At 41.9% G+C, this 10,288-nt stretch overlaps 1 long non-coding RNA gene across 1 annotated transcript; it reads left to right on the top strand.

Annotated features, from left to right (window-relative positions):
- Positions 1 to 9,197: 9,197 nt before the first annotated feature.
- LOC139894223 (uncharacterized) lies at positions 9,198 to 9,819 on the top strand. The gene is made up of 3 exons (XR_011774857.1): positions 9,198 to 9,221; positions 9,329 to 9,481; positions 9,733 to 9,819. It is a non-coding gene; the product is annotated as an uncharacterized lncRNA (long non-coding RNA).
- The last annotated feature ends 469 nt before the right edge of the window (positions 9,820 to 10,288 follow it).

The raw sequence follows: 10,288 nt of genomic DNA on the forward strand, positions 1-10,288 counted from the left end.
TTCCTATTAGTTCTATCCCAGCATCCAGTTCTTCGGCCCCTCAGCCAAAACGTAGGAAGACAGCTAGGATTAGCGTGAAGCGATTCCCTAAACACAAACGTTTTGGGATATAGGCTAAATGATGTGCTGTTGTTTTAAACCATGGGATCATATAACGTTTTGTATAATATTACTAGTGTGGTTTGCTTGATGTTTGATGTAAGATAAGCATATGTAAAATAGTGACAATAAATTTATAGCTCTTTTAGATATATCAGAGATACCAGATTTCGTTTTTGTTGTATGACTTATGTATCAGTGCACTATTGTAACCTGTATTGGTGTCTGTTTTCTGGGATGTCGTATGTGTGCACCCAAACCAATAAACGATGGTTCCAAAGTACATGATTATATGGAATTTTGCATCAATTCAGAAATTTATGTTATGACTGCTTTATGAATTGTGGTTGTGAACTGCAAGCTGTTGCTTGGTTCGCACCTAAGAGGTGATAACCGATAGTTTAGTTACGTAATTGACATAATAATAGTAGCGATTATTGTGATTGATTTGTGTTGGGAAGTTATCCCACATCGGTCATGGACAAAAACAAATGTATGCATATAAGTTAAAGGGGAAGTCCCTCTATCACCAATTGGTTTTAGAAAAGGATAGGTTGGACTTATATGTTATACATGTTGTTGGGTTATACGATTTATTAATTCTATCATGGTATCAGAGCTTAGGTGGACGGTTTGTTCTACAGCGAATCCGAGTCAGGCCCCCATGAGTGTGCCGCCGTTGCTACAAAGAGATTGATTCAGGCCTTCTTCTTGCCGCCATCTCTACAACCGTTCCACACCTCGATGTGAGGGGGCGTGTTGGGAAGTTATCCCACATCGGTCATGGACAAAAACAAATGTATGCATATAAGTCAAAGGGGAAGTCCCTCTATCACCAATTGATTTTAGAAAAGAGTTCAAGAGCACGTTGCATTTTGGACTAACATTTCATCATTCACCAAAACCTTCATTGATTGGTTATTCTGATGCGGATTGGGCTCGGTACATTGAAACTCGACGTTCAACATATGGCTATTCTATATTTCTTGGTGGCAACCTTGTTTCTTGGAGTGCTAAAAAGCAACCAACGGTTGCTCATTCTAGTTGCGAATCCGAGTATCGGGCTTTAGCTAACACTACAGCTGAAATTGTTTGGATAACTCATCTTTTACGTGAGCTTTATATTTTTCCTCCTGACCGTTCGACAATCCTTTGTGATAACAAGAGTGCTCTTTTTCTTAGTCAAAATCCAGTTTCGCACAAACGGTCTAAGCACATTGATATTGATTATCATTTTGTTCGTGAGCTTGTGTCTTCTGGAAAACTTTACACAAAATTTGTGCCTACTCATCTTCAGCTTGCAGAAATCTTCACTAAAAGTCTACCACGACCTTTGTTTGAGTCTTTTCGTACCAAGCTTCAAGTTGGCCCGCCACCTGTTCAGCTTGAGGGGGGTATTAACGGTATACTTGGTGACCAAGTTACCTGCGTTTCTTGATGAGCAAGCTAAGAGTAATTATAAGATAGATTTTGTTTCCTTATGTATCTATTTGAGTCAATCTTTAATTCCTTGTAATTATTATAAATACATGAATGATGAACTCTTAAAGGGTGTGAGATTTAACCCTAATAATTTGAATGAATCTTTTGCAGTACAATGATGCCTATATAAAGGCAAGATAACCCTAGCTAGCAATCGGTCCAAGCCCATACAAAATACATATAGGCTAATTACAAATGGACTAGTACAACCAATGAAATATATAGGCTAACATCCCCCCGCAGTTGGAGCGGCAGGAGTGCGAACACTCAAACTGGATCTGAAGTCATCAAATAGGGCTGCAGGTAGACCTTTGGTGAAGATGTCGGCATACTGATAGCGAGATGGGACGTGGAAAACACGCACGTGTCCTCGGGTCACAAGATCCCTTATGAAATGAATGTCAATCTCTATGTGTTTCATGTGCTGGTGTTGTACTGGGTTTCCTGACATGTAGATTGCACTGACATTATCACAATATACAATAGTAGCAGAGAACAGCGGACAGTGAAGTTCGTGGAGGAGGTTGCGAAGCCAACATGTCTCCATGACGGCATTGGCGACATCGCGGTACTCTGCTTCGACACTGGAGCGGGACGGTGTCAACTGTCATTTCGAAGACCAGGATAGAAGGTTGTTGCCCAAGAACATACAATAACCAGATGTCAACCGACGCATACTGGGGCATCCTGCCCAGTCGGCGTTAGAGTAAGCGGTCAGAGCTGTGGTGGAGGATGAGAATAGCTGGAGACCATAGTCTGAGGTGCCCTGGATATATCGAATAATTTTCTTGAGTGCGGAGAAGTGATGTTCACGTGGATCATGCATAAAGAGGCATATCTGTTGTACGGCATACGCAATGTCTGGTCACGTGAAGGTGAGATACTGGAGAGCCCCGACGAGACTGCGATACAAAGTCGGATCTGCAACTGGAGGACCTGAGGAGCTAAGTTTGGACGATGTTTCGACCGAAGTACGGCAAGGATGACATCCGGTCAGGCCGGCCCGTTCGATGATCTCTGTGGCATATGTCTGCTGAGATAGGAACATTCCGGAGGCATTACGAGTAACAGAGATACCCAAGAAGTAGTTCAAGGGCCCAAGGTCGGTCATTGAGAACTCCTGGTGTAGAGATGTGATAATCTGCTGTAGAAGGGATGTCGAGGATGCAGTGAGGATGATGTCATCCACGTAGAGGAGTAGGTATGCAGTCTCAGGACCTTTATGGTAGATGAAAAGAGATGTGTCACATCGGCTTTGCTGAAAACCGACAGTCTGAGCATAACTCGCAAATCGCTGGTACCATGCGCATAGGGCCTGCTTTAATCCGTAGAGGGATTTCTGCAGGAGACACGCGTGATCCGGTCGAGAGGGGTCACGGAAGCCTGGTGGCTGGTGCATGTATACAGTCTCGGAGAGATGACTATGAAGGAAGGCATTCTTGACATCGAGCTGATGAACCGGCCAGTGTCAAGAAATGGCGAGGCTAAGTACCGTCCGAATAGTGGCCGGCTTAACTACCGGGCTAAAAGTCTCATCACAGTCGATGCCTACCTGCTGACTACGCCCATTTGCTACAAGGTGAGCCTTATACCTACTTAGGGGTTCATCGGCATTAAACTTATGCTTAAACAGCCACATGGAGCGAACTATGTTCGTATCCGGTGGGCAAGGCACAAGAGTCCATGTACTATTATTAATCAGAGCATTATACTCTTCAGTCATAGCATGTTGCCAATTAGGGTCGGTAAAGGCCTTTGAATAGGATTTTGGAATAGGAAAGGTGGTAGAGACATGCAGATTGAGGCGTTGGGCGGGTTTAATGGGGCCAGTGCGATGACGTGTGATCATGGGATGGGTGGAGGTGGTATTTGTGGCGTGTGTAGGATTTGGTGGTGGTGGTGGTGGTGGAGTTGGGTATGTGATGTGAGGAGGTGAGAGAGGTGGTGTAGGTTGTGTAGGTGAGACGGAGTCGGAGTGTTGGTTTGTTGAGAGGTGAGGCTACATGCTAGGGGATTAGGTGGTGGGTCAAGGAAATCGTATAAATTTGTGTTGGTGGTGGGGACTTGAGAGGAAAGTGAGGTGCCATATGGGAAAATATTTTCATGGAAGGTAACATGACGAGAGAGTAAGACTTGATTGGTAGAGAGATCAAGGCAGCGGTAGCCACGATGATTGGAGGGGTATCCAAGAAAGATGTAGGGAGTAGACCGAGGGGCAAGTTTATTGGTAATGTTTAGATGAGGGTAGCATAAGCAGCCGAAGACTCGAAGAGTAAAGTAGTTTGGTGCATTTTTGTAGAGACGTGTATGAGGAATATCATAGTTAATGGCAGAGGAAGGAAGAAGGTTTAGAAGATAGGCAGCCATATGGAGTGCTTCTGTCCAATATGTGGGAGGAAGGTTTGCTTGAAAGAGAAGGGTACATATAATATTGTTAATGGTGCGGATCATTCATTCGGATTTGCCATTTTGTTGAGAGGTTTGGGTGCAAGAGAGACTAAGTTGGATGCAGTTTAATTTGAAAAGTTGGTGTAAGGGGGTGTTGTCAAATTCCCCTCCTTGATCACATTGGAATGCTTTTATTTCAGTATTGAATTTTGTTTTAACAAAGCTGCGAAACTGGACAAATATATTAAATACTTCAGATTTATTTCGTAATGGGAGTACCCACAAATAGTGCGAGTAGTGATCCAAGAAAATAACATAAGATTTAAAACCGCTAAGACTTAAAACAGGTGAAGTCCATAGGTCTGAATGAATAATATCAAATGCAGAAGTAACAATAGAACTAGAACTACGGAATGGAAGCCTTACGTGTTTGCCAAGTTGGCAGCATGACAAAACTCGAGAGGCTTCACATTATTACAAGCTATAAAATTATTGGAAACAAGACGATGAAAAGAGTCAATGCTGGGGTGTCCAAGGCGTTGGTGCCATGTTGTGGGAGTGTTGAGAAGAGCATGCTGAGCTGGTGAAGATGACTGGGTGGTGAAGGGGTACAAGTCTCCGGTGCTGTCACAACGGAGAAGCAGGCGGCGAGTCAGATAATCCATCACAAGAAAATCAAATTCATCAAAACAAACAGAGACTTTATTATCACGAGTAAATTGACGGACAGAAATAAGGTTTTTGATAATATTGGGTGTGACAAGAATATTAGGCAACGTGCTATGGCCGGTGTTGGTAACAGGAATGGTTTTCCCGTCACCAATAGCAACTGAAGGGTACATACAATGATTAAATACAATACCGAGACTATTAATGCTAGAAGTCAAGTGTGTAGAGGCACCTGTGTCCATGTGCCACCCGGCATTTCCATAATCTTGTAAAGTCATGGTGTTAAAAACATGAGGCAGAAGCGTTTCTTGACCGAGCTGAGATGCATACGGATATGGACCGAGGATGGAGCTGGTGCTATTGGGCTGAGCAGGCCCATTTGCGGGCTGATGAGCAGGCACATGGCCATTATTTGATGGGCCAGAAGTGTAGTTGAGTGGGTGGGCCAGATTCGGTTGGGCCGCAAGTTATGGTGAGGCAGTAGCATAATTGGCTTGAGGCCCATGGAACTGACTAGGATTAGTAGGGCTCAAGAAACCTGGTGGGCTTATAGAGTAGGCTAAGTGTTGTGGCCTGTTTTGAGATGATGCAGGTTGTCCAGAATTGGGTCGATTGCTCATGTGTTGAGCAATTATTTTCTGCTGAGCTGCAATTATCTCCAAAAGATGAGCTTGAGAGTTACCTTGGTTGTGAGTATTTGTGGTACCAGATGAAGGAGTAGTTGGAGTGCTATGGTGAAGATAGCGACAGCCTGCACCAAACCTGCAACTTCCACGCAAAAAATTGCGACAAGTCTGTTGCGAGGATCCTGAGCGAACGAGGTTGGGTCCCTGGTTCACGGTTGGAGCAAGCAAAACAGTGGGAGCGGACGGTGTGCCGTGGGTTTTGGTTGAAGTGGTTTTTTGTTTCAATTGCATCTCTTCAAGTGTGATCATGTACCGTACAGTGTCTAAATCAGGAAAATCTTTGCTGTGGAGTATGATGTGCGTTGTGTGAGGGTAGCGATCATTGAGACCATTGATGGCGTACTTAAAGAGTTCACCGTTTTTAATTGTGGAGCCCAGATTAGTTAGCATGGCGGCAATGGAATCAATTTTTCTGAAGTATTGCTCAGCGGTGAGATCGCCCATGTTCAAATTTCGAAGTTCAGCGGTGAGTTCAACTGTTCGAGCACGTTTGTTATCCTGGAAGATTTTCTTCAAAAATTCCCATGCCTCACTGGACGACTTGGGTTGCGTATTCAATAGTCGTTCTAGCAAGGATTCGGATATAGTAAAATAGATCCAACCAAGGACCACCGCATCTGCTTTCGTTGTTTCATCATCCATTGGTTCGGCTGATGATGCGTTTTGGTCTTTTGGAGGAGGTGGAGGATATTAAAGGCGGCACAGTGGTTCGAAAACAGCGTGCTCCAGTGGGTATAATTTAATTTGGTGAGGTCTAGTTTGATTGGTATTAGGTGTGTGACGGAGGTGATTGTATATAATTTATCGTATTTTCCGGTTGGAGCCATGAAGGGTTGATGTGTGTGGTTGATTGAAGATGGGAGAGATGAGTATGTAGATTGTACAGAGGGATGAACGAACATAAAAGAAAATAAAAAAGGAAAGAGATCAATAGGTTATTTTTTGATACCGGCTCAATACCATGATAACCGATCGTTTAGTTACGTAATTGACATAATAATAGCAGCGATTATTGTGATTGATTTGAATGAATCTTTTGCAGTACAATGGTGCCTATATAAAGGCAAGGTAACCCTAGCTAGCAATCGGGCCAAGCCCATACAAAATACATATAGGCTAATTACAAATGGAGTAGTACTACCAATGAAATATATAGGCTAACAAGAGGTACTTTTTCTACTCAAGGGCTCAATAATTAGCAACTCCATAGTAGCAGTATGATTTTGCATACCATATATCATACAAATGCAACAACAAAGTTATGTGTGGAATTATTTTATTATTCGCATTGGAATATTTTGTTTCAGAATATTATATAATTGTTTTGATCATGTTTCAGGTTTTTTTATAAAGCTAAGTATGAAACATGAATTTGTTTTATGGATGAGTCTCGGTATGTTGATGCTTATGATCATGTTTGAGTAGTTAGATTATCACCAAAATGCCGAAATATTTTGGTCCCCTTGCACCAGAGCCCAAAAAATTTTTTTTGACAAAATGCCCTCGCAAAGCGCAAGGTACCTTGCGACCTTGCGTATTTGCGTCTTTTCTAAAAAATTAACGTTAAATGACATTTTTCAACCTGTCACTCAACACTTTCATCCGACTTCGCAAACACGCAAATAAAGTCACACAGGCGATTCGCAACAACGCAAGCACAAACGCAAACCCTCTTCCATTACTACTACCAGATTCTCCTCCTTCATCATCTCCACCACCACCTAACCCCTCTTGCTACCACTGTGACTTCTTATACTAGCCTACAAGGGTTTTCACGAAGTATTAGGGTTTTCACGCAAAAGAAATCTGGTTTTCACGGAGTAATCAAGCAAATAATCAAGGAATCAACCTTGCAACGATGGCGAGCACCCAGGTTAGTGATTACTTTGTTGTTTATGTGTGTGTTATCTGTTTATTTTGGCTTCGATGCGAATTGTATAAATGTGCACACCAACTGCTCGATGAAATGTCTGTTCGAGGTGTATTTGTGTTTAACGAAGTACAACCGTTGTTTTATGACATGCAACTATATTTTGGGTTATATGTTCGAGTGAAACATACATTAACTGCTCGTAAAATTATGGAAATTGACCGGACGCAAGATCTAGTTTGCGTGCTTGCGTACCCAAAGCTAGTGGACGCAAGGTTATCTTTGCGTCCTTGCGTGTTCCCAGAAGATTGTCTTTGCGTCCTTGCGATTGTCAATTAAACGGACGCAAGTTTTATCTTGCGTTCTTGCGTCCTGTTACTTTCTGCTGATTTTATTGTTACTTATGCAGGGATTTGTGGAAGGAAAGTTAACGATGAAGAATAAGTTGAGCATTATAGGGGATGTGCAGAAGGTCATGACTGAGAATCAAATTAAAAAGTTTAAAGAAACGTGTTTCGGTCCATGGTTAGATCTAGAATACTTTGGTAATGATCTCGGGCTTGTACATTGCATGCTCCAACGGAAGAGTGTGCGGCCGGATAGACTAGATAATGTTAAGTACCCCGATGAGCATGAGGATATATGGTTTCATTTCCAGAACAATTTTTCGATTATATTTGGTCGCCGTGAATTTTGTCTTGTTACGGGTTTTTTGTTTAGTAACCGGAAGGACATGGCACATTACATCCCGAAGAATTATGACGTCCAGACCGCGCCTATTAGACGATGTTTATTTAAAGGTTTTAAAGATTCTCAAAATGTTTTGATTAGTGATGTTGAAAAGATGCTTTTAAAATCTGATCACAGCCGTATTAGTGACGATGATGTGGTGCGATTAGCAATTATCTTGATTGTAGAGAGAGGTTTTATGGGTAAACAAGGGATCCATTTTGTGAATAAAAAGTTTTTATGGCTAGTCGAAGAGTTATCGCGTGTTAATCAGTACCCTTGGGGGTCTCGTATTTGGGAGCCAACTTATGAAGCGGTTAGTGAAGGGTTTGTTATTCGTGAAAGCCAATTAGAGAGTGGAAAGGCGTACAATTTGGCGGGATTTATGTGGGCATTCAAGGTAAATGGTTGAATATTTATTGTTTAATGTTAATATTTAAGATATAACATAAATTGTTTTTTTATTTGCAGATTTGGATTCTCGAGTCTTACCGTCGTACCATTAAACCGTTTGCAAAAAAGACTGACAAGAATGGAGCACCGAGGGCTCTTTTTTGGAAGCGTTCATCTGCCGAGTCATTTGGAATGTCTGAATACCTTAAACTCCTAGATATTCAGGTTAGTTACATTTTAAAAATGTTAGCCAATCCTAAATTGTTGCATAGTTTATCTGTTATCTGGTTACAGACAGGTTCTGGAATGGGCGCAAGGCATGCCTTGCGTCCTTGCGTGTGTTTTTTTAAGTGGACGCAAGGTGATTCTTGGGCCATTACGCGTGGACGCAAGAGGTGGAGCTTGCGTCCTTGCGTGTAGTCGCAAGAGCTATTTGCGACCTTGCGTACAGAGACGCAAGCTTTTCTTTGCGTCTTTGCGTATTCGTTTATGCTAATATTCTTATTTGATAATTAAATAATTAATTGTAGGATGAGTGTCCCAAGAAAAAGAGACCTTTACGTGGTCTGCAGCCAACTGAAACAGAAAAGAGTTGTCAATGGTGGATTCAGAGTGACGCGTACTTTCGAGGAGGAAAGGTACCAGAAGATGAGATTGAGGATGAGGTGCAGGAAGATGAAGTTGATCCAGTTGATCCAGTTGTTGATGGGTCCCAGCAGACACCCCGTGTGCATTCAACAGAAGATGTTCATACATAGGGCCCTCACGATGTACACAATTTACATCGTATGTTAGAGTTGTTGACAAAGCGGATGGACAAACAAGAGAAAGAGTTAATTGATTGCAAACAACTTGTTATGCAACATGAAAAACTTTTATCGCAACAACAACAACAACAATATCAGGTAGATTGAATTGAATTGATTTATTTATTATTTTTGGTATTAATTGAATATTGATATTGATTTATCCCATTGATTTATTATCTATCTATCTTCTTTATTGTGTTTAGGATGATGATACGTCTTTCAATCGATCTTTGTCTGATAATGAGATTAAAAGGCCTTCTCCAATGCACATTCGACGTGGAATCAGAGAAAGAAAGCCAACTGGTGTATTAAGGTCCCCATTCACAACACCTGGGTACAGAAAACCCATTGAGAAGGTACATTTCAGCAAATTTAAAAGGTTGTATGTTAAATTATTGCAGTAAACAATGGCTAAATAATGGTGTTTTCTGTGACTGTTTCGGACGCAAGACATACCTTGCGTCCTTGCGTGTCGCAAGGGTGTTCTTGCGTCCTGGCGAGTAGGCACGCAAGGATATTCTTGCGTCCTTGCGTCGGCTTATCGCAAGGTTGAGTTTGCATCCTTGCGAATATCTGTTTACTAAATTATCATTTGTTTTTTACTCAGTTGTCAAAAGATTTGGTTGAGAAAGTGGAAAGCATGAATGTTGTACGGTTAGGGACTGAAGAAGATCATGGACAACAACAAATTAATCAGGATATGGTACCCATGGACATAGATGCAGCAGCAGAGGTGAGTTTTTCTGGCGCAAGCAAACATTTGCGTCCTTGCATCTGCTTTCCTATAGGCGCAAGTCTGTTCTTGCGTCCTTGCGTCTCGATGGTTCCACACACGCAAGAGATTATTTGCGTCCTTGCGTCTGTTTGTATTAATTTAAATTAACCTTATTTGTTGAATTATTGTAGGTAAGTGTTGATAAGCAGCCTGTTAAAGTGAATAAGAGAAAAAGAAAGGAACAAGACTGGGCTACTGAGGAAGAAATTTGGGGGATGATTGACAGGTTTATAAATGATCAAGGAACTCTCCAACCACCGCCACCTAATGCCTGGAGAGATGGTAGAAAGCATGCAGGCCCAGCAAAAGATCCAAAGACAATGATTGAGAGCAAGCAAGAGACGCGTTGCATGTTCATCTTTCAAAATGAACAATTCATTTTTATAAA

Source organism: Rutidosis leptorrhynchoides, chromosome 2, assembly GCF_046630445.1.
Source record: "Rutidosis leptorrhynchoides isolate AG116_Rl617_1_P2 chromosome 2, CSIRO_AGI_Rlap_v1, whole genome shotgun sequence".
NCBI lineage: Eukaryota > Viridiplantae > Streptophyta > Magnoliopsida > Asterales > Asteraceae > Rutidosis > Rutidosis leptorrhynchoides.